General features: G+C 47.2%; 1 protein-coding gene across 2 annotated transcripts in view; it reads right to left on the bottom strand.

Annotated features, from left to right (window-relative positions):
* The window catches only part of CREB5 (cAMP responsive element binding protein 5), a 407,936-nt gene that overhangs the window by 340,640 nt on the left and 41,855 nt on the right, over positions 1–25,441 (bottom strand). Inside the window, exon 1 of one of the 2 annotated variants that reach the window (XM_066354152.1) lies at positions 7,452–7,492. The exons of the other annotated variant lie outside the window; for it this stretch is intronic. The gene's annotated coding sequence lies outside the window, so the exon portion shown is untranslated. Of the gene's footprint in view, positions 1–7,451; positions 7,493–25,441 lie in introns of those variants that run through there. 2 annotated transcript variants of the gene reach the window in all.

A 25,441-nucleotide genomic window follows, 5' to 3' on the forward strand; every position in this document is an offset into this window, starting at 1 on the left:
GTGTCTTTGTTTTGGTATGTATGTCATTCTCTGTCTCTCTTTGTGTGTCTGTCTGCCACTCACACACACACACACAAGCACAAATACAGACACACACACACGCACACACGCATGCACATTTTATCAGATGTGTCCTCACTAGCTTTACTGGTAAAAAGATCTAGTAGGCTTGTTTCCTGTTTCACTGTTATTCTTGAAGTGGGCTGCAGCTAGAATCTGAATTTCATTGGGCTATTATTATTTGCAGCTGTGTGACCTTTTTAACCCGGCTTTTAAAGTGACATTTCAGCCCTCAAGCTTAAAACGCCTTGAATGCTGCAAAGTTTTCAAACCAGAGATTTACACAAGCAACAAGACCGAGGGAGGCACCGTACCTTCTAAGTGAAAATCTCACCAGAACTTGGGTGAGAATTGGGTGTGTTCCTGGGAAGTTCACAGCCAGAATTCTTCCCCGGAAGTCCTAAAACGTTACACACGCTGCTACGGTTAAATATTACTATTCCATCCATCGTACTGAAAAAATGCTCACCATCCATGGGACTCCCAAAGTTCAGAATCTCACATCCCCAATCAACGATCTGGGGGGTGGGGGCTGGGGGGGGGTGCTGTTTCACACACCATATCATTCTGGGGGACCATCCAGAGCTTCCTCCGAATCAGGCCCACTCTTCCCAGGGGGGAGGATTTTCAAATAGCTTTTGTTTCTGGAGGCTCACCCTGGCTTTCCTTCCCCAGGACGAAGGCGGCCCTGACAGGGCGAGCCGGCAGCTCACATGCTCTCCTGTACTTCTGCAGAGGTTTGTGGTTTTATTTATGTGGCATTTATACTGTGTATGAAAAAACATTCCAGTGGAATTGGGTTTTCATATGTTAGATTCCTCTTTCTTTTTTTCTTTTTTTTTTTTTTTAAGTTTTCCATATGTTTCTCTGGAGAAGAGACCTCTTCTCAAAGTTACTGGCTAATTTCTACCTAGGTTTCACACAATGCGACCTTACCGCTTTCCCATTGATGGCTTTAACAGTTCCGAAGGAGTTGCTAAGCGCCAGTGCTGGGCATTAGAAGGAGTGTTGTGGTCTGCGCCCCAGTGTGCACTCAGGTCCCTGTCCCCCTTCTTGCCCCCATCAAGCAGAGTAAATCCTTTGCAGGGCACACACCCCATCTCTCAGAAACACTTGTTTGACAGAACGTAGAGCATCTCAGGTTTTTTTTTTTGTTTGTTTGTTTTTGTTTGTTTTTTTTTTTTTTCATTTTTCTGAAGCTGGAAACAGGGAGAGACAGTCAGACAGACTCCCGCATGCGCCCGACCGGGATCCACCCGGCACGCCCACCAGGGGCGACGCTCTGCCCACCAGGGGGCGATGCTCTGCCCATCCTGGGCGTCGCCATGTTGCGACCAGAGCCACTCTAGCGCCTGGGGCAGAGGCCACAGAGCCATCCCCAGCGCCCGGGCCATCTTTGCTCCAATGGAGCCTTGGCTGCGGGAGGGGACGAGAGAGACAGAGAGGAAAGCGCGGCGGAGGGGTGGAGAAGCAAATGGGCGCTTCTCCTGTGTGCCCTGGCCGGGAATCAAACCCGGGTCCTCCGCACGCTAGGCCGACGCTCTACCGCTGAGCCAACCGGCCAGGGCGCATCTCAGGTTTTAAAGGAAATATGGAAGGTAATCAAATCAATCACTTGGTTTCTTTCTCATGGGACTGACAACCACCTCAGAAGGTGGGCGGGAGGGCGTGAAGCTCTCCTTCCTACCTCCTCCCAGTTCGAACGGACTGGACGGAAAAGAAAAGGAAAGGAAAAGAATCACAATTGGAACAAGAGGTGATGGCGGGGTGGGTGTCGGGGGGTCTCAACACTGTTGTTTCTACTTTTCCAGAAAATCTTCCAACGCGATTTAAAATAATTGTCCCCGTGAAATCCTGAGATCTAAGGCTACGCCAGCGAAGAAATGAAACGCCCACCTGGGTGGATCCTCAGAGTGGTCAGAAGTGGCAGCAAAGAAATGAAACGCCCACCTGGGTAGGTCCTCAGAGGGGTCAGAAGTGGCGTGCCCCCAGAAAACCTGCAACAGTCCCTCCAGCTCCTTCCTCTCCGCTGTCACTCCACCGGAGTCAAGATGTGCATCTTCACAGAAGGACACCTTCTCAATGGACTGCTTGCCTCTGGATCGTTTTTAGTACATTTTGGGGTGCCTTTGGTTTTTAAACGGTTTTTATGTAAAAATGACTATTTTAAAGTACTCTGAAAAAAAACAACAACACAGCTTTCTAGTCTTGGTTTTGCTCTCCCACATTCAAATGATTTTTATTGGATAGAAATGTTTTCTTTGTATCTTTACTCTAAGTGTCTCTGCCTCTCCAGCAGCAACAATAGTATGTGTTTGGTCCATCAAATATGTGTGCGCTGAAGTCATCATCTTCAGCAGAACGTCTGAGATGTTTTCTTCCTGCGCGTGAGTCTGAGCCCCAGAACGGGAGGCTGTATAAACACGGTGGTGAGCGTGCCAGACCCCTCCGCTTTCCGCGGGGCCTGCTAAGAGGCTGATTCATCCTGCTCTTAAATCTCAGGATTCCCGGTACTGGCTGACTATTAAAAGACATTTGAGCACAGTGGTATTGAACTGGGGGTGCTTTTCTTCCCTCTTGACTCCAGAAGAAAACTAGGCATTCTCAGGTTCTAGCTAAAGTAGCCAGCAGTTGTGTTCAGAGTCACTGTGACATCTCCCGCTGTCAGCTGAATACAAGGTAAAAATACACACGAAGACTTGATGCAGATTCCTAAGACACTATGCTTCAAATGTCAAGCACGTGAACATCTGACAGGGCGAGCAGGTCACTTAAAGGCCATGTTAAAGCAAAAATCCGATGTCATCTGAAGATTCTGTCATCGTTCTAATAAGGTCCCCTTTCTAAATACTAGCCAAGGCACACTTTTCATCTGCCTTCCTAGAGAAGGCATGATTTCCTTGCATGGGTCCAGTAAGGGGATTTGGAAATCTATGAAGCCAATATTTTTTTTTTTTCTTTCTGAAGCTGGAAACAAGGAGAGACAGTCAGACAGACTCCCGCATGCGCCCGACCGGGATCCACCCGGCACGCCCACCAAGGGGCGACGCTCTGCCCACCAGGGGGCGATGCTCTGCCCCTCCGGGGCATCGCTCTGCCGCGACCAGAGCCACTCTAGCGCCTGGGGCAGAGGCCAAGGAGCCATCCCCAGCGCCCGGGCCATCTTTGCTTCAATGGAGCCTTGGTGAAGCCAATATTTTAGTCGTCACTGTTCCTGGGGCACCACTGACATCTCCCTGGGTGCCGGGGACATGAAACAGTCTACGCTGTGCAGAATGGGAAGCCCTGTAACACCGAAGTCTCCCTGCCCAACAGCCAACACAGTGCAGCTTTCGCGAGAGTAACAATAATATCAGCCCCACTGCCCCTGGTTTAGCAGTAAGAAGCAGATAGATAAGAGTGCGGGAAAAAAGAGTAAGGGGAGACAATGAAAACAAAATCAGCATACAGAAGAAGAAATGAAAATAAAGGCCTAAGCGCATGCCCACCTCGCTCTACTTTTCAAAGAGTTCTGAAAGCCTCCAAGAGTTAAGCTTAAGATGACACTGGAGTCCATGCCAATAAAAACTTCATGAATATTCAAACAAGTATGTGAAATGATCGTTCCCGCTCAGAGCGCTCAGAGGGAAGGGGGCTGGGGACGGCTGCCAAAAGCGTAACCACGCATCAGCATACCCGTTTGGCCATCCGTGGAGGAGACTGATGAGTAAGGATGAGTAAGCCCCTATAAACTAGCAAAGATTTTTTTTTTTTTTTGATGAATTACCTACCGTATTCCCCCATGTATAAGATGCACCTTAATTTGGGGGCCCGAAATTTGAAAAAAAAAAAATGTATTACATAAAGTTATTGAACTCAAGTTTTATTCATCACAAAATTCATACACAAAATTCTCGTCCGCACGAAAAAGGCAATGGCAAGTAAAAAAATCTATGACCACTGTATAAGATTCTCCCAGTTTGTAGACCCCAAATTTTTCAAAAAAGGGTGCGTGCGTCTTATACACAGGGAAATACGGTAGTTTGGGTACCCGCGCCCGGGGCTCTCCAGTGAACTGACCACACTGTCTCAAGCAGTGTTGGCTCAAAAGCAGCAGAAGAAGGCCCTGACCCAACAAAGTGGAAATAGGGCTCCTGCTCAGGTGCCTTTTCATTCCTGATAATGACCTGTTAGTTTTATATTATTGCTGAGGAAAACACCATCAAAAAGAGCAGGTTCACCTGACCAGGTGGTGGCACAGTGGATAGAGCGTCGGACTGGGATGCGAAAGGACCCAGGTTCGAGACCCCGAGGTCACCAGCTTGAATGCAGGCTCATCTGGCTTGAGCAAAAAGCCCACCAGCTTGGACCCAGGGTCGCTGGCTCCAGCAAGGGGTTGCTCGGTCTGCTGAAGGCCCGTGGTCAAGGCACATATGAGAGGGCAATCAATAAACAACTAAGAAGTCGCAATACGCAATGAAAGACTGATGATTGATGCTTCTCATCTCTCTCTCCGTTCCTATCTGTCTGTCCCTGTCTATCTCTGCCTATGTAAAAAAAAAAAAAGAGCAGGTTTCTCCTTCCTTTTCTTTTTCTCTCTTTTTATTTTAATTCAAGTAGAGAACATCGCAGGTTTCTAAATTCAGTTTTTTAATGTTGCCGGCATCATCCGATATCAGGTAATAGAACACTCAGGGGAATGTTGGCCTTCTAACCAACCTCTCAGTAAGAAAATTTAATAGACCCCAAAATATTATATATATATAATATAATGTATATACACACGCTCACATATACACACATACACACAAATAAATACATATCTAAATGCATACATATTTAATTTTTTTCTGTTGTGACTATTAAGTTTTCTTATTGAGAAGCTAGGTGGGTATATATATATATGTATGTATTCAAATACACATATTACAGAGATTTTTTTCAACTCCATAAACTAGCTCAAGGCTCCCAACCGATGCCTACACCCTAATGTCACCCAGGGGAGCGTACCAAACTCACCAGGAGGCAGAGTAAGAAAATCCAGGTCCACCTCTGAGCACAAGGTCACCACAGTTCAGGATCATTAAACTGGTATTTGAAAAGTGCAGAAATAAGCTGTATTTTTGAGGGCCACTAAATCGTTTCCATAGACTAGAAAAGTCCTTAATGTCTTTCTCAACTTCCTACGAAACAAAAGAGTCACTCACTGAAGCCTACAAATCCACCGAACCACCCTGGAAAAAGGACACGGAGAGAAAAGGGCTTTTTCGTGCGCCACCACCCAGGAGAGGCTACTCTGCCCCAGACTCCCATTCATCACAAGGTCCCAGCCATTCACAAACAAACGCAGGGGCCAGCTCCTTCGGGCCCCCGGGGCTCGGCCCCAGACAGCAGCGCCATTTTTCAGTCAACACTCCACACCAGCGTGGAAAGGGAAGGAGGATTTTTTAAATGCCCCTGCTCTCTGCAAGCTCGGGCCCCTCCCTAAGCATGAATGCTGTCTCTTTGCTGGGGGGGAGGGGGGTGTAGAGGTCAGGTCCTGGGAAACATCCCCCCGAACCTGGGCTCTTCCAGGGAGAAAGTGAAGGGGGAACCGGTGCAGGCGGCACCCAGAGGGGGTTTGCAGGGAGGCCCATCAGCTGCTGCCATTGAGAGGCTGAGTCAAGGAAGGGGACGGGAAGAGGCAAGCCCCCACGTCCTCCCGGGAAACTGCAGCTGCTCAGGGAGGGAACTCAAGGATCTTCAGAAGCCATTGTTCGCAGGCCGCTCTGGGGGGAAAGTGGCCTGTAGACAGTGATTGATTACCCGGCACGGAGAACTTGTTCAAAAGTGATTCAAGCCTCCGCTGGCGCTGGGGGTAGGATCAGAAACAGAGGACACTGGTCTCATTCATTCATTCTTTCCCCACACTGTCACGGAGCACCTACACCGCATTGGGCCCCCGTGATAGGAACACGAAGGCGCCGCCCGCCGATGCGGCCCTCTGCGCACTGACCGTAGGACAGGGAGGCGGGCCCTGTACAGATGTCGGTGGTGGGAGGTAGGATGTTAAAGGCCGTGGAGGAGGGTTAGCAAAGTGCGAGGAGAGTTCACAGGCCATGAGAAAGCAAGACTGTTTCATTAACTACGTCAAACACCGTCTAATTTTCCTCTCACAGTTAAGTATTTCTCCTAAGATGTCAATTCAAGGCACACACACAAAACTCAGGGCAATGTTTTACTACTAGAAGTAAGGCTTTTTCTTGTTTGTCTTAAATTAGGTTTTATTTTGTGTTTAATCCTGATAAGTAAGACTACATTATTTGCAGTAAGCCTAACTTTGTGGCCAGAGGTCCAGATTATATGTTAGAAAATCAATAAGGACATCTCAGGTCCCTTACTCACTAGCTGTGTGATCCTGGGCAAGTTAACTAACTTCTATGAACATTCTTTTTCTCACTATAAAAAGAGACAATAGTGCTGGCTGGTTGGCTTAGCAGTAGAGCATCAGCCCGGCATGTGGAAGTCCTGGGTTCTATTCCCGGCCAGGACAAACAGGAGAAACACCCATCTGCTTCTCCACCCTTCCTCCTCTCCTCTCTCTCTATCTTTTTCTTCCACTCCCGCAGCCAAGGCTCCATTGGAGCAAACTTGGCCCGGGAGCTGAGGATGGCTCCATGTGCTCCGCCTCAGGCACTAGAATGGCTCTGGCCACAACGGAGCAATGCCTCAGATGGGCAGAGCATCGCCCCCTGGTGGGCATGCTGGGTGGATTCTGGTCAGGCCTATGTGGGAGTATGATTGCCTCCCAGCTTCTTACTTCAGAAAAATTTAAAAAGAGAGAGAGAGAGGGAGAGAGAGAGAGAGAGAGAGAGAGACAATAGACAACACCAGCATTATCTGCCTCGCAAGGATATGGGGAAGGTAGAATGGGATGGTATTTGGGAAAGTGGGTATGAAATGTTGATTGCTGTTTTCATTACAGACTGGCTTTATATATAGTAAGCGTCTGGAGCTGCCGGGGTACTGGACGGCACACGAGTTACATCCACACTTGACAGCACGTGTGAAGAGATCATACTGAAAGATGTCCGAGGTGATGATCTCTAAAGTGATTCTGGCTTTCTACCATTTTCTGATCATCTAGCCATTATCAAGCAAAACCGTATCTACTAACTTTTTACTTGGAGGCTTCCAGGTAGCATGAATTTTCTTTGTGTTCTGATCGAGATACAATGTGAAAAAAATGCTTTGTAAGATGGTCTGTGTTCAAACCCTAGCTCTGCCGCACTGCAGCCAACCTGTGAGCTCCGGGACTGGGTCCCTTGTCCCCGGGGCAGCTACTGCTGGCTGAGCAAGCCAGGGAGCATCCGAAGCCTCACCCTGAGCTGGGAGGAGGAGCCAGAGCTGGCGCTGCACATGAGTTTGTTTACCTTCCCGGAGCACTGCTCCTGACCACAGAAATGCAGGTAACATCCACCCCCTCACTTGCGCCTGGCTACACTCTCCTTGCCGTCCAGACTCCAGTTGCCCTGAAGGTAAGAAAAGGGTGGCATTCAGAGGTGCCTGGGATAGGATGAGAAACACAGTGCCTTCTATCAGTGGGGGCGTTTGGGCTTAGACATAAACCTAACAGAGATTATGACCTGTTTTTACATCTACTCTGTACTTGGGCTATCAAAAAAAAAAAATGGCCCTGGCCAGTTGGCTCAGTGGTAGAGCATCAGCCTGACATGTAGAAGTCCCGGGTTTGATTCCCGGTCAGGGCACACAGGAAAAGCACCATCTGCTTCTCCACCCCTCCTCCTCTCCTTCCTCTTTGTCTCTCTCTTCTTCTCCTGCAGCCAAGGCTCCATTGGAGCAAAGTTGGCCCGGGCACTGAAGATGGCTCCATGGCCTCCACCTCAGGTGCTAGAATGGCTCCAGTTGCAACAGAGTGACGTCCCAGATGGGCAGAGCATCGCCTCCTGGTGGGCATGCCGGGTGGATCCCGGTTGGGCACATGAGGGAGTCTGTCTCTCTGCCTCCCCACTTTTCACTTCAGAAAATTACAAAAAACAAAACAAAACAAAAAAAACAAATCTTTCTTTTAGTATTAAATTTTCGTTAGCAAATTATAATTTCCTGTATCATTCTACTGCTTATTCTTATTCTTGCTCTGGTTTTTTTCTTTACTTCTATCACATTTTTGTTCCCAAAAGATCCCATCGGGTAAAAACATTTTGAAGCAGGCATGAAGGGTTAGTTATCTGTGACAATAAGGAAGTCACAGCACAAAGACCTGGTTATTTCACCCACTTGGGAAAGCAGAGTGGGGACATCTCAGAAGAGCACTGTCTCCCAACCCAGGACGCTGAGAGTCCAGAATGAACAGCTCAAGAACTCTGTCCCTGAGGCAGGCTGTCTCCTGAGGCAGAAAGGTCTGTATGTGTGGAAAGCCTCACAAATTTTGAGTTTTTTAAATGCTTGGGAGTAGTCAAAATTTTACTTAATGTCCCCACTAAAATTTTACTTATCCTGTCCCCACTAGATCCTCCTGTGTGTCAGGTTATTTTTAACCTCAGAAAAGCATTTTTTATCAAGGCTAGAAAAAAAAGTAAAAGCCTTGTTTAGATACAACTTTGATTTATCTTCTCCACTAAGTGCCTCTGAAGGGGACTCGGCCAGGAAGAGCGTTCCAGTGTGACTTAGGATGGCAGAATTCCCAGCCACCTCCCAGGCCCTCTGCGTTCAACCCGCATTTGTGACACCTACATCAAAGGGTGTCTGGTGTTCCGGTATTCCCCCACCAAGGGGATCATTTAAATAGTGACATCAAGCTAATGTTTGTAAGATGCTTCAAGGACCCTGAAGACAAGTGGAAAGCCCTAGTATTATCGTTATTTCTTCATCTGTCCTCGACCGTTTCCAAAGAAACAGAAACAACCACTTAGACAAACACATACACACACACACACACACAAAAAAAAAATCCTCCGGACACCCAAGTTAACCAATGTCTCCTTTCTTCCCAAACCACCAATCAGCCAGTCACCAGGCAAACAGCTCAAGCACCAGGCAAAGAAAACATGTTATTTTTCTGGGCAAGCCTTAACTTCGCTGTCTACAAAACACAGCCCCACGGGGCACATCCCACACAGGGGAGAGAAAGGCTCCCCTCTTGTGTTGGAAACCAATGGTTACCCGTCAACACCTGCAGAAGCTGAGGTCAGGATTGGCCAACCCGCACCTTGAGGTCCAAGTTCGTTTATTCTGGAGCTTTCCTACACAAACCAGGACTCACGGCGTCTCGGCCTCCCCTGCAACATCTCCCATTGCTAATCCTCAAAGAAAGCTCCAGAAAAGAGAGCGTAAGATCCTCATCCCTCAGCCGCCCGACACCCGGCGGACTTGTCAGAATGAGAAAATCTGCCCAAGTCAGTGCTGGATAGAGAGTCAACCTGGATGTCTAAATGTCCCCGAGACAGGCAATTTGGGGTGCTATGGCTAGAAAAAGAAACCAAAAATAAACAACACAACCAGGCTTCAGATAGCCTCTTAAAAAGTGAGACGCTCAGAAGGCCAGTTCCCCAGGGTGCACGAGCCACTTAAAGTCACACCCGGCGCACTTGCCAGATGGTTTCAAAGTCCAAGGGAGGCTCCCTGCCACGGGCCAGGGTCATGGACCCAAAGGTGACAATGAGACACTCCCAAGAACATCTGGCCAAATGAGCCGGGCGCTGGGTCTTTCCAGACAGCGGACAGCGGCCTCTGTCTTCACTCCTCGGCTGACCCGATTCCTGTCCTGGGTTTGGCCAGCCTCAGTCACCCGAGCCCCGGGCAGGGTTAGGGCTTGAAGACAGCTGAGGAGCCACTGTCTGTCTCCCTTATTGCCCCTGTCCTCCTCCAGAGGACTTGCTGGTCTTCCAGCAAGTGCCCCTGAAGGACCTCAGGAGGTGTGCTTGGGGAAGGAGTGGGGAGGGAGACAGCGGAGCCCCCTGCGCTCCAGAGCAGAGGGAAGCAAAACCCACAAGCGCCCAGCTCAAGGAAGCAGCCAAGAAAAACAACGCTTTGGGAAGTCCACTGAAGGCGATAAACAGGGTGACGTAATAGACAGCGGAGGACAGGGGACCTGTGTGAAGGGGGAGGTCAGGTGCACCTCTCTGAGCAGGACGTATTTGAACTGAGGCCTGAAGAACGCAAATGAGTTGCCAGAAGCAAGAAGGAGAGAGGGCGCCCCAAGTGGAGGGCACCCCGAAAGCAAGGAGCTTGGGGTGCAGGAGGGACCGTGGGAAGTCGGGGGAGGTGGGGAGGCAGGATCACACAAGAGGGGCATGTGCTCTAAGAGTAAAGAGAAGCACTGAAGAGGCCCGGGCTGTAGACAGAGGGACTTTGAGAAATTCAACTGTCTGCTCCCCGGTCCTCACATGAAACGTGGGGATCGTCACTTGACTTTGGGGCGACTATGACAATAACAAGGTCACTCTAAATGTCCATGAGCCTGCCTCCTGTCTGGGACAAATGTCTAAGCCACTCTGAATTTTAGTTTCGTCATTTGTGAAATAGACAAACAGTCCCTTTTACACAGAACTGTGCTGAAGCTTGAGGCATCCAATAAATCACAGCTCTGTAGTACTATGTAGTCTTTTAAGAGCATCTGGGTTCAAATCTTGATTCTTTCATTCATTAGCTGTGTGACCTAAGATAAGCACTTAACCTCTCTGTGCCTCAGTTTCTTCATGTCTTGTAATAATGGCACTTACTTCATAAGGATATAAGATTAGATGAGGATTAAAGGAGTTAACATATGTAAACAATTGAGAACAGTGCCTGGGACGTGGGAAGTGCTATGTAACTGCCAGTTCGTATTACTATTATAAAATCTGAGTCTAAAACTTCTGAAAAGCATATGGTTAAATAATCATGTAAATATGGCTTATTTCATGGTGACAAAAATAACAAGCAAGAATAATAGCATGGCATTTTAGCATCACTCATTGGCAAAGACACTAATTTTTGTTCATGTATGAACCTGTTAAGTTTATGTGGCAAAAAAAAAAAAAAAAAAGGTCCTAAATTTTATTTGTTTCCATGTATTTAAACAACAAGCTATAATTTCAGGATAAGCCAGCAAACTCTTAATTGCCTGAGCTAATTTCTCCAGTGAGCATGCTTTGCCAGCGTAGAACAGGATTCAGCCAGCCTGCATGCGTATTTGTTAGAGCAGGGGTCCCCAAACTTTTTACACAGGGGGCCAGTTCACTGTCCCTCAGACCACTGGAGGGCCGGACTATAAAAAAACTATGAGCAAATCCCTATGCACACTGCACATATTTTATTTTAAAGTAAAAAAACAAAATGGGAACAAATACAATATTTAAAATAAAATAAAGAACAAGTAAATTTAAATCAACAAACTGACCAGTATTTCAATGGGAACTATGCTCCTCTCACTGACCACCAATGAAAGAGGTGCCCCTTCCGGAAGTGTGGCGGGGGCCGGATAAATGGCCTCAGGGGGCCGCATGCGGCCCGTGGGCCCTAGTTTGGGGACCCCTGTGTTAGAGGGTGGATCACACAGCGTGGCACGTGTGAAAGGGGCTCAGGTTGTCCATTTAGTTACCAGGTACAATTTTTTTAACAGATTTTTTTTTAATTTTATTTATTCATTTTTTTTAGAGAGGAGAGAGAGACAGAGAGGGAGAGAGAGGAGAGAGAGAGACACAGAGAGAGAAGGGGGAGGAGCTGGAAGCATCAACTCCCATATGTGCCTTGACCAGGCAAGCCCAGGGTTTCGAACCAGCGACCTCAGCATTTCCAGGTTGACGCTTTATCCACTGCGCCACCACAGGTCAGGCCACCAGGTACAATGTTTGGAAGCCTATCTTGTCTGCAACCTCATTCAGTACTGAGGAGACCCAGATGAAAAAAAAGATGTAGCCTCAAGAAATAACGCAGTGATCACAGTGCAGAATAACGTGAGAACTGAGTTTGACCCTGACCCTATCCTTCTGCTCTTTACCATTCAGAGCTGCCTGTCCTTGGGCATGCTACTTAGTTTCTCCAAGCTTCAGTTCCTTCAGCTGCAAAACAGGAATAAGAATATTAATAAACGACTACCTCCTAGGTTTGTTGTGAAGACTGAAGGAGAGGTTGCCTGTAAATCACTGCGCACATGGAAAGCTCTCAATAAATTTAACTATTGCTGTAAGTCCTTCAAAGGAAGACAGACACTAGCTGATGACTACAGGTCCACGTGAAAAGTGAGGCCGAGTTTCAGGGAAGACAAAGAGAGCACAGAAGAGGAAGTGACTTACTTTACCTGCAGGAATCAGGATGTGGGAAAATAGAACCAAGCTATTATTCTTAGCATGTTCTGTCCCCCACTCTGGTGCCTGTCCAGCTGACTGCCCATGATCCTGGGTTGATCTGCCCTATCTTAGACAAGACCCCATGCTCCGTGTCTCTGGTCCCAGACCCAATCAAAGCTCACTCTCATCAGCACTGAATGGTAACATCAAGGTTATCAAGCGTATCTAATGCTTGAGTCTACTCAGCAGGACTCCAAAGCTCTCGCCATCCAGGGATCCAGTGGCGGCTGGAGGACCTGCAGTGACGGTGAACTTGCCCCTGCCAGGGCCTGGCCACCACCTTTAAGAGGATGAATAGCGTTAGCAGACAGGCCCCAGCACTGGCCTTTGGAAACAGGCTGAAACAGGTAAAGTCCTTCCCAGGGATGAGCCAGCACCTCAGGACTGGGGCTTGTTTGTCACAACAGTTCAGGGCCTCAAGTCTATTTCGCTAATAAGCTTTCCTGATCAGCAACTCATGACATCTGTTCAGGACACTGGACACTGCCCCCCGCTCTGTCCCCAGGCTCTGCGTCTGGATCTGCTCTCTGCCACGGCTCCTTCCTAGAGCTCTGACCCCTGACCTACACTGCTCCTCGCAGAAGTGCAGAGTGACCTCCTAGGCCACTCGTCCAACTCCATCTGCTCATTGCTTAAGAACTTCTCCCTCACAGGAAATGAAACCCCACCTCCCTGTAAGGTGCAGTCCATGGACCCGGTCCCACCCTCAGAGCCATCCTCAAGAAGTATCATCTTCCTTTAAGAAGGCAGAGTTTGAACTACGTGCCGGCCCACTCGGAGCCGCCTGCCACTGCCCACCTCTCCTGGGCAGAGCAGACATCTCCACGTCCCTCCTACAGCTTCTCCTGCAATGTTCTCTTGTTAACCCAACCTCTTTCCGAGGCTGCCGCCCTCGCCAACCGGATACGGGCATTCGGCTGAGGAGGGCTTTCCTCATATCCCTGGAAATGTTGCAATTGCAGAGTAGCTTCAATACAGTAGCCCCCAGCAGTGAGCACCATGGGAAATTCTGACCAACAGTGACGTGATCTGGGCCGACTTCTGCATAGCTCGTATCCCTCCTCAAGAGCAACTCCTCCTCTGCATGCAGAAGAAAAGTAAAGAATTACAAATAACACCAGGAGCAGAAGCCCGTTTTCATAAATCCTCCGGGGGCCTTGTGAACAGGCGCTACGTCTGAAATACATGATGCTGGAGTTGCGCCCAAGAACGCACATCAAACAGCAGAGAGAACTTCTCGGAACCAAACCGGGGAAGGATTACATCTTTTCCTCAGATGTACAAAAAAAAAAAAAAAAAAGGTGGACTGAAAGATTGCGCGTGTGTGTGGTGCCTGTGCTGTTGGTCTTAGGATATGAAAAGCTAAGTCAAAAGGAAGGCGGGGAAGGCAACGACGATTTCTCGCCGTGTGTTAGTCCCCATCAGCACCGTGTGGAAGAGGCTCTGTGTCCTCCCTGGCTTCCAGCTGAGAAGACCTGGGAGTAAACAGCTTCCCCAAGGACACAGCTAGAAAGAGGAGAGCCAGGAGCCAGAAAGGCAGCCGCCAGCCTTGCAGCGGCTGTCTGCCCACCACCGGACCCATTTCTTTCTCCCGCGGCTGAACCCGTCCCAAAATAATCAGTAAACATTTCCTACTAGCCAACGATAGATATATTACTGCCTTGAGAAGCATTATCGTTCTCAGTGTTCACAAGGGACCAAGCTAAAAATTTAGAGCTTTTTGCCCCCCCCCCCCCCCGCCATCATATATATACTTAGGGTAAAAATGGTTAAGTAACAGAAGTAGATGAAATTTACCAGAAAGACCCACAAAGCAATCTCGAACCTGTTCGTTTTAATAATGCTTTATTTATATATAAAAATGGAGGTGCTATTATGCCCTTCAGGTCTGTTTTTATTTCACTCCTTCAGCTTGCCCAGGTCTGGCTTTTCAGTTGTCTTTATGTTGGCTGTCGCGGCCCCAGTGAGGGCTGCAGGTCCTGTGAAGTCACTGCCGCCACAGCTGTGCTCGCGCCCGCGCAGAGCGGCCCGAGAAATACGGGCTCTCTGCTTCCTTTTTAAAACCTGACAGTCACACTTTCTCCACTTCAAAGCCACACCATATGACCTCAGCAGGCTGACATAAATGGACACTCATGCGAGAGATTATTCACTCAGTGGCTTTTTCCATATGGAAAAAAAAAAAAAAAAGGAGTCATTTGTTAACCTTTCTGGAGTTTAACAGTTTACAAAGACGTTTTCCATACATTAATTTAATTTGGTTCCTAGAATGATTTATGAGATGTATGTATTTTTTTTTTCTCATTTTGCAGATGACAAATCTGAGGTTTCAAGAGGGAGGGTACTCTGACTGAGGTCACACCACCAGGAACAGGCAGAGCTGGGACTTGAATTCAAGCCCTCTGCCCCCAAATACTAGGCTAGTCTTAGAACAGAACGGAGCAACCGGTTTGCCAGTGCCGTGGGGAAGCATCTGCACCTGCAGAATTAATCTAAGTGCCAATGAGTCCTAAGAATACATTTATGACACAGATACAGAAGTACTGCTCCAGAAGGTCCTGGGTCCGAAGGGGTGGTCCCGTCCCGATAGGGGGTGGAGCTTGCCCTCTCGCCTTGGAGGCTGGAGAAACTGCATTAAGCACCTTTCCAGCATCTTCTGTTCTGGGTCAAGCCGTAAAATTCTCTGTGCTGTGTCCCCAGTCCAAGCGTCCAGCACACCCCCCTTCATCTGAGCTTAGGACAGCCTCTAGGGAATAATTCGGGGAAATTGAAAATCTCCTGCTGTCCTACTCTCTGCTTCTGCCGTACCGCAGTCTCAGGGTCCTTGGAGCTCTCCGGACGCCGCGAGCATCCAGACATCTCACCGCTCTGCATCCTGTCTGTCCCCAGCGCCTGCTGACACTCTGTATGCGGGGGGTGGCTTCAGAACCCCTCCTCTCCCAAGACAAGGATGGGACCATGTGCCCCTCCCAATGGGTCCCACACTAACTGTCCACTTTCTCTGGGTGCAGTTACCTGCCCCACCACCTGCCAACTGCATAACCATTGGGAGCCGCTGTTTCCAGAATAACACAGTACCTCACTCAGACTGTTGTTGTACACGAAACTACATGTGTAAAGTATTCAGTGAAATATCCAACACACAGTAAAGGCTCTATAATGGTGATGATTATCCCAGGCCCTGTGTCAGAGCTGCAGAGCTGGGCCCTGCAGAAACCCTTATTTAAAGAAAAAAAAAAAAAAGTATAACGTTCTTTTTTAAATAATAACTTGAAACAAAAGTACCTATGGTATGAAAAACTGTATGAAAACCAGTTTGATCACTAGATGAAATGGGAAATTTTTAAGAAGGACACAAACTACCAAAAATGACTCAAGTTAATCTGAGTCCATCTATAACAAGTAAAGGGAAGATTGAATCAGTAATCTTCTTTAAATTCCCACAAAGAAATGCTCAGGCCCAGATAGCGTCACAGGCGAGTTCTCCCAAGTATTCTACCAAGTATCTAAAGAAGAATTAACACTGATCTTTCTCAAACTCCTTCCAAAAATAAAGAAGAGAAAACATTTTCCTACTTAATAATTTGAAGCCATTATTACCCTGATACCAAAACCAGGCAGGGGCATCATGAGGAAAACAAAACAAAACTATACACCACCAGCTCTTATAAATATAGACACGGAATCTTGAATAAAATACTAGCAAACCAAATCCAGAAACATAGAAAAAGGATCATACACCATGACCAAGTAGAATTTATCCTAGAAATGCAAAGTCAGTATAACATCTAAAAGTCAATCAATACAGTGCCAATTTAATAGAATACAGAAGGAAGGGGGAGCCACATGACCAACTGCCAAGACAGGGGGAAATAGGCATTTTACAAAATCCGACACCCTTTCATGATAAAATACTAAAAAACTCGGAATAGAAGGGAACTTCCTCAATCTGATAAAGAAACGCTATCTTTAAAATAGCCCACGGCCCTGGCCAGTTGGCTCAGCGGTAGAGCGTCGGCCTGGCGTGCGGGGGACCCGGGTTCGATTCCCGGCCAGGGCACATAGGAGAAGCGCCCATTTGCTTCTCCACCCCCCCCCTCCTTCCTCTCTGTCTCTCTCTTCCCCTCCCGCAGCCAAGGCTCCATTGGAGCAAAGATGGCCCGGGCACTGGGGATGGCTCCTTGGCCTCTGCCCAGGCGCTAGAGTGGCTCTGGTCGCGGCAGAGCGACACCCCGGAGGGGCAGAGCGTCGCCCCTGGTGGGCATGCCAGGTGGATCCCAGTCGGGCGCATGCAGGAGTCTGTCTGACTGTCTCTCCCCGTTTCCAGCTTCAGAAGAAAAAAAAAATTAAAAATTAAAATAGCCACAATGGCTATCCCACGCAATGGTGAAAGACGGAGCCTTCACCCTCCGCATCAGGAAGGGGAGAGGGGAACCGGGTCTCAGCACATCGATTTCACTAGAGACCCAGCAGGACAGTTAGGCTACTAGGAGAAACAAAAGGCATCCAGATTGGAAACGAACAAGTAAAACTGTCTCTATTCACAGATGACATCATCTTGTGTATAAAAAAATACGAAAGAATCCATCAACTTAAAAAACTATTAGGACTAATGAACATGCTCAACTGCTTGTAGGATACAAGTCAATGTACAAAACTCATTGGGATTTTTATACACCAGCAATGAACAATCAGGAAATAAAAGTAAGAAAATGGTTTTACTTACAGTAACATCAAAAGAATAAAGTAATAATAAATGAAGAAAAAAAATGCAGACTTGTATACTGAAAATAACAAGATATCATGGAAAGAAGTTAGGGAATACCGAAATATATGAAAAGACATTCCAAGTTTATGACTTGCCAAGATTAATATTGTTAAATGATAATACTCCCCAAGTTTATCTACAGGCTCAATGCAATCTCAATCAGAATCCCAGATGCCTTTTTTGCAGAAGTTGACAAACTGATTCTAAAATTCATATGGAAATTTAAGGGACCCAGAGTAGCCAAAACAGTCTTGAAGAAGAACATATTTGGAGGATACATCAGTGTACATGAAATACACATAATTCACTACTTAAAAACACACACACTCATTGCTAGACTCTAGTCATGGTGAATTAATGGAAAAGTATGACTACCCAAAGGCATTTATGCAGGAAAATAAATATCACCTATTTTCTACTCTAAACTCAGAATATGAACATTTAACAAATGCTAAAACAAATATCCATCAAAAAAAAATGTCGTGACCAGAAAGAACATCTTGTCTTGTTGATTGATGTCTAATATAATAGGTGCTCCTTAAACAGTGGTGAATTAGAAAACCTTGTCTTGTTCCTGATTTTAGGGCAAAAGTCCTCAGTTTTATGCCATTTAATATGCTGTTAGCTGATGGTTTCTCATAAATGGCCTTTATTATGTTGAGATATTTTCCTTCTATATCCATTTTGTTAAGTGTTTTAAACATAAAATGTTGTATTTTATTGAATGCCTTTTCTGCGTCTATTGATAAGATCATGTGGTTTTTGTTCTTTGTTTTGTTGATATGGTGTATTATGTTAACCGTTTTACGTATGTTGAACCATCCTTGAGATTCTGGGATGAATCCCACTTGATCATGATGTATTATTTTTTTAATGTGTTGTTATATTTGATTTGCTAGTATTTTGTTTAGTATTTTAGCATCTGTATTCATTAGAGATATTGGTCTGTAGTTTTCTTTTTTTGTATTGTTCTTGCCAGGAATACTACTCAGCCATAAGAAATGATGACATTGGATCATTTACAACAACATGGATGGACCTTGATAACATTATACTGAGTGAAATAAGTAAATCAGAAAAAACTTAAGAACTATATGATTCCATACACAGGTGGGACATAAAAATGAGACTCAGGGACATGGACAAGAATGTGGTGGTTACGGGGGAGGGGGGAGAGGGGAAAGGGAGAGGATGGAGGGGAGGGGCACAAAGAAAACCAGATAGAGGGTGACAGAAAACAATTTGACTTTGATGGGTATGCAACATAATCAAATGTCAAAATAACCTGGAGATGTTTTCTCTGAACCTCTGTACCCTGATTGATCAATGTCACCTCATTAAAGTTAATTAATAAAAAAAAAGAAAATTTTAAAAAAAAGAAAGAAAATCAGCCCTAAGATTTTCTGCTCATTTGCATCTGTCCCTTGTACACCTTTCCCCTGTGATCACACCTCTGCCAACAATAGTTGTTTTTATAGGAGCCACATCTCTTCCACACCCCCTCCTCTACTCCTCTTATGCTTTCTCTTCCTTTCTCTGCCACTCTCCCCCCTCTCCTAGCTCTTTCTCTCCTTTCTCACCACCCACATCTGATTAATGGTCACATTCTCTCAATTCTACTTCTCTTAAATCTGTCCACTTTTCTTCGTTCTCACTGCCCCCATCCGGGAAACATCTTCCTCAGCATCCGTACGGCTTCCCTTGGAACAGCTCACAGCACGAAGAGCACGTCTTTGCGAAGCACGCACTGAGCACGGCAGCTCCCAGCTCATCCTCACGCTGCTCCTCCCAGGTGGATGTTGTCCCTGTCCCTCGTTTTCAAAAAGCGAAAATCAAAGACTCAGACAGGCTAAGGCACCCGACCCCCGGTGCTGACAGTCGAGCCTGCTAGACTTCGTGGCCTTCATTCCCACCCACTACACACACCCTCCTGCCCCAGTCCTGCCACAAGGCCGGCCCAGCTGCCAGAGTGATGTTTCCAGCCCTCCGAGCGGAGCACGGCACCCCCTGCACACGGCCCTCCATTGCCCTCACGGTGAATTATGAACTCTTTAATAAGGCTCAGCCTAACCGCGCTCTTCCCGAACCCTCCCGTCTTATTTATTGCCGTTGCCTCGGAGTCCCTTAGAAATCACCTTAGCTGTCACCACCTCTGTGAAGGATACCTCCTCTGAGAAGAAAGAGTTAGGAGACTCCTGCAGGGGTCTGCTAGCCTTTACCCTTATCCCCCGGAAAGCCCTTGAGAGACAGAACATCGAGGTATTCGAATTAAAATGGCAGGCTCCCAAGTCAGACCTGAACTTCGATTTTAGATCTGCAACCTTGTGCAATAGAGCTTCCCTCTTTGTGCCTCAGTTTCCTCGTCTGTAGATTAGGGGTCACAATAGGACTAGCATCAACCTCACTGAGTTATTAGAAAGTCTCAATAAAATAACGGTCACAAAATAAATAAATAATACAGGAATCAATTAGAGACGGTGAGCCCTTACATAGTAACAAGTAAAGACTTTTCTATTTACCTTCTCCCTTTTATCCTTTGCCAACTTTCATTTCCTTTATCTAAATTTCATATTATTGTGTTACTTTACGTTTGTAAAACATTTAATACTCTTTCATAACTCTTCTTCCTCAAAGCAATTCTGTGAAGTAGGCAGGACAAACTCTTTTACAGAGACATCAAATACCTTCCTATGTCGCCAGAACGCAGTGGGACAGCAGTCATTAGTAGGAAGTCAGGCTTAGTAAGAGCAAGAGCAATAGAAGACACAGTGTCAGCAGCAGGAACTGCAGCCACGGGAAAATCATGAGCTCTACTGAGACCACTAACTCACTCCTCTGAGCCCCTTTCCTCAACTGTAAGACGGAGATAATTTCATGTACTTATAAAGATGGCAGTGAGCATTAAAGAAGATAACATACGTGAAGCATCTGTTCACTGCCAGGACCATACTAAACACTCAGTAAGTAGAAGTTAACGATGACCCCATAAGGACAAGGTCACTGAGCCGGTCGAAGCCACGGCCGGCACAAACTCAAAATGGACTAGACACTCTCGTCTACCCGCCTTCCCACCTGAACATAGCCTGGTCGTACTGCAGTCAGGCAGCTCATCCATAAGTGTGCGTTCTGCCTGCCCTCTGCTTCACCCGGAAAAAGAAGGGGGTGGGTGCGGTCGGGGCAATAGTATAGAAGAGGCATTTCATGAAATCCATAATGTTACAATTTCAAATCCCAAAGCCGCCTCATGGGCCCTGCCTTTATGGGTGACTTGAGGAAGAAACACCAGGGCTGCATGACTCTAATCCAACAACTAGCCTCAATTTTCCGGGAACCTTGCAAGGAGTGACGTAAAAGCCTCTGTTCCTGGTTCTTATTCTCTGTGCTCCCCCACCCCTCCCAACCAGAAGGATGGTCAAGACACAAACTCAACTGGATGACACAGGAAATGAAACACAGGAAAACTGGATGACAGCGCAAAGAGAGAGCGGGGTGGGGTTTGCCCAGGGGGCTGCTGGATGTCAGCTCTGAAGACAAACTCCATCTCTAAGAACATGACCACCACCAGGCGCCCGCGCCAATTTTTTGCAGGAGGGCGTGAATAAAGCCCACATTCCGTTAAGCCATTTATGTGGAGGGGTCAGCGAGGGCGTGGTGGCTTCATGAGTACAGTCCATCTTGGCAGAAAGGGTGACAGGGTGTGGGTGTCCCGTCATCAGATCTGCAGGACATCGACCCAGCCCATTACATCAGCAAGAATCACATCACACGGGGAGCATAAGGATGAGGCCCATCAGAGCCATCAATTCCCACAGCAAGGCATTAAAAACCTCTTTCCTCTCTCCTTCCTGGCTCTCTCAGGACTCTCTATGGGAACTGCCATTCCCATGGACCACTATGTCTTACGTTAGTACATTTAACTCCTACAACACCCCTTCCAGAAATGCAATAGCATCCATATTTTACTGGTGACTGAGCTGGGCTCAGCGGGGTACAGTCATTGGCCGTGACCACACAGTTAGTGGTCAGCAAAGTTGAGATTCAAGCCCAGATCTGTCTGAAACCACAGCTTGTGTTTTGGGTTTTTTTCACCAGACTACACAGCTTCCCGAGTAAGTGCCGGATCCCTCTCTGGACATCGCTCTTTCCTGCCTGCCCATTTGGGTGATTATGTAACCTCAACAGAAGTAAAAGGCTTTTATTTTTTCAGATGTCCCTACATCTGAAATCCAACTTTACATAAGCTTTCATTGCATTTTTACATTTTCAAAATAGTGCCTATGCCATTTCATCGCCATCCATTACATAACGAGTGCTATACTGTCAGGTATCTTGCTAGATACAAGAAGATATAAAATAAGCAGGGTCCCAGGCCTTTCCTCAAGACCCAAGACCAAGCCTAACCTTTAAGGAGCCTGAATCTAAGACGAGACTTGTTTGCCTCACTGTCCATATGTCTGTCTTCCTCCGATACCCCAGTGAAAACACCCGGGCTTCTACACGCCCAGAGCACGAGGCTCCCAACTCTAGGTTTCTTTTCTAGGGTTGTCTTGGCTCCCTGCTCTAATCATCTGACTAGTAACACAGCTCACAGCTTCCTCTTAAGGCTGGAGTCGGGCTGTGCTCTTCCAAGTTCCCTTTCCAGGCCCTGAGGCCTGTCCAACGACACAAAATCCCACAGGACAACCCCCCTTCACTCTGTGGTCTTAGTCAGTATGCCTGTTGAGAAGCCCGCCCTTCATGTAGAGTTCCCATTGCGAATCTCTCATAAGGACCATGATCCGTTACTACAACGGGCACCAGGTTTACCTTCACTCAATCTGTCTGGTCAAATACTCAGTTCTGAGGCAAGGGTTTGACCCAGTTCCGAGCCTACCTACCACCAATCCTACCTTTGCAAATGACAGGGTTGTACCCAGCCGAGCAGCTGAGTCCCAGGAAAAGACAGAAATGGGCCCTATATTTCTCTGTTTGAAAGCAAGTCTCCTACAAATTTAAGTTTTTCTGCATTCATCTAATATACCCAAGCATATCGACATAACATCCAATCCTTGGCATGGCCCATTGTCAGGAATTTTAAATTCATTTTGTTTACTTTTCATGTAGCGACTTCTCAAATTTAAAACCAAGTATTAAACTTATTTTGACAGAAGACAGATAAAACTACTTTCAGATCGACCACTCCCCAGTTCCACAAATGGGTATTAACTGCCTATCCCATGCAGGACACAGGGGCGGGCCTTATTCTTGGCATATTGAAGAAATTTGTTCTTCAGTATACGCAGCAGATTCCTGAGATCGGTAGGACAGGCCCAAATCTAGCAACTGGAACTGTAAAATTCAGAATGAATTTTAATGCAAGCCTTACTCAGCGATTGTTCTGACTAGCCAAAACCACGAGGAGAACGTGTCCCAGGCACAATTCTGCAGAGAAAGATCAGGAACACAGGGGTGAGGTCTGCCCACGTGCAAAATGGCAGATGCAGCACCCGTATTTAAGGAAGATCTGTTAAGCTGCCTCTCTGCTACAGGGACATGATCTTTAGTGTTTTTTTCATCTGCTAAAGAACTCCACAAAGACTTTGTAACTCCACTACCATCTAGGGATCTCTCGTGGAGAGAATTATTGTCTTACCAACAGAGTCTTTAAAAGCCGCCTCTTGGCTCAGGATGTAGTGCCCCCATTAGCAAGCAGTCCATCACTAGGAAGCCCCCTCGGCCAAAGCCCATGACTGCCAATGGCCAATCCATAACCATAAGTGAGAGCATTAAAAACAGCGCAGGAGAGATTTGTTTTCCAAGAGCAAAGGAAACAAACTAGGAGACAATTCTCCAAAGACTGAACATTCACAACCAGCAAATGCCTGCTGGAAATTTATATGCTGCGAGTGTAAAAGCAGTGAAATTCGATAATCTCCAAGCCACAGATTTGTAACTTGCACTTATGTAAATATTTATGGATTCTTTGGAGGAAAAAAAAAAAAAATCAATCCTCTCAGCCTTTCTCTTTAGTACATACTGTAGAGGGACATTTTTTTTTTTTTCTTTCTCTCAAGATGAGGATGTTAACTCTGGTTATTGCTTCGGAACATTAAGTCAGCAGCCTGCCCAAGAATAATCTGAATTCCTTTGACGATTCCACACTCACAGATTATATCACATTCGCTACCCAACGCCAGCGAAGGGACGGAGGAAACGTGACCTTCGCCTCTGTGGCCGGGGCCTCGATGGGATGGGGAGGTCAAACGTTGACCAGGTCGGTGACACTTCTTACAGAGTGAGACAGGAAATAAAGGGATCAGGCATTCCTCCATCATTCCTGGGCAGTGAAACGCACGCAACCCTCCACTGGTGTCGGACACCGGCCCACGCAGCCCTTTTGTCCCTGGCCCCTTGGCCACGGCTAGGACCCTAGCCTGCTAACCATCTCCTTCCCACTTATATGCCTCTCTGATCCCTCCTCACATGGCCCTAGGCCACCTTCCTCAGAGCTCATCTTACTGTTTCCCCTCCGCCTGGACGCCCCTCAAAGCCCCAAGCTCGGCCTCGGCTCCTCAGGACAGTCAAGGCACTCTGCCGTCCGGCCCTGACTTCTGCTCCCGGCTGGCCCACGGCTGCACAAATCCTTCATACCTTCAGTCCCAAATCTCTCCCCACTACCCGAGCCTAGCATCCACTTTTAGCATTTCATTTACAAGTAGCGTTTTGCTCCCGCCAGTCAGCAGCACCCTCTCTCCCTTCTCTGTTTATTACAATCTTGTTTCACCTTCACGACTTGGTTCAAATGCCGCCATAAAATAATTCTCACCCCCTTTGCCCCCTCTCATCTACTGCCAGGTCATCATGGACCGCTCCCTTTGCTTGCCTGATCCCCCGCCAGAGGTAAGTACTCTCGGTCTCGTCCATCTCTGCAGCTCCACGGAGTCTTGCCCAGAGCATCCCCCACAGCGGGTACCTCAGAGCATGTCTGTGGATTGACATGTGCCTCAACACGGGCAGCTGATGGCCTTAAACGGGTTTCACGGGAGCTTTGCCTCCCACCCCACCTCTTCGGTCAGATGCGATGTTTAAAGCTTCTGCTCATTATTTAATTAAAAGGACTGAAGGTGCACGTTAGGCAGGTGGCCAGATAAATGCCACTGTACAATCACGTGGGGGGGGGCAGGGGGCCATTCAAAGACAAGTGAGGTGGTGTGCTAAAGCCACTAGGAGGTCATCACTTCAGCGTCCGTGACAGAAAGGGGTGTGGAAGTGGGTACCAGCTTATCCAGCCCTCCGTGGCCTCCAAGGGCATGGTAATAAGGGGAAGGGGGAGCCACGGGTAGGCTGATCATGACCCATCATGACATAAACTGGCCCAGTTTGTTAGGCTCGGGGGGGATGTGGTACCCACAGATTTCGTGAGGGGAGAAGGGGGGTCAACGCAGTTGACACGGATGAGGAGGAAAACTGGAAGAGAAAAGTCCTGGGAGAAGGCTGAGGAATGCTGACCAGATGGCAGCGCCACGGGGATACAGATGTCAGCACTCAGCGTCACAAGTGCCCAGGGGCCCACACTCAGGCTGATCGGACGCCGCAGGAAGCAGGGGCTGGGCCATTGCACAGCTCCAGCCAGGGAGAGCGTGTTGCGCAGGAACGCAGTAGCAGAGAGGTGCCGAGGACACTCTTGCAGGAGTGAGAACAGGAGGTGAGTCTCTATCAGACTGCACTAGCCTGGACCCTATCCTCTCCCAGCAAAAAAGTGTGCAAAGCCTCCCTCACCCCTGCAAGGTGAAGAGGCAGCATTTTATTTACTTTTTAATTGAATTTATTGGCGTGACATTCATTATTAAAATTATACAGGTTTCTCGTGTACAAGTCTATAACATATCATCTGTATATAGTATTGCGTGTTAAGATGGCAGCATTTTAATTTACAGAGATTTTCTTTTGTTTGACCCCCAACTGGAGGAAACTTGCACCTTCAGCCATTTCACGGCTGATAACATGGGAAGTGGCACCAGAAAGAGCTGGAGCAGCGGCTCATACCCTGAGGGCGTTTTGAAAATTGTTGGGTGCTTCCCTGAGGTTTTTCCTATAATTGGAAGGGTACTAGGGGGCATTTAGTGGGTGGGGGGTCAGAGATGCCAACTGCCCCGTAACAGACAAGGCACTTGCTAAACAGATACTTGCCCTGCGCCTATCCACCCAACTCTCAAATGCCATCCATTTAGGAAAAAGTATATACTTAAAATTATATGAGAAAGAACTCAATTCTATAGGTATAAACTAAAACGTATTTTTGCATGGTTTTTAATATATGCTAAAA

This window comes from Saccopteryx leptura, chromosome 12, assembly GCF_036850995.1.
Source record: "Saccopteryx leptura isolate mSacLep1 chromosome 12, mSacLep1_pri_phased_curated, whole genome shotgun sequence".
NCBI lineage: Eukaryota > Metazoa > Chordata > Mammalia > Chiroptera > Emballonuridae > Saccopteryx > Saccopteryx leptura.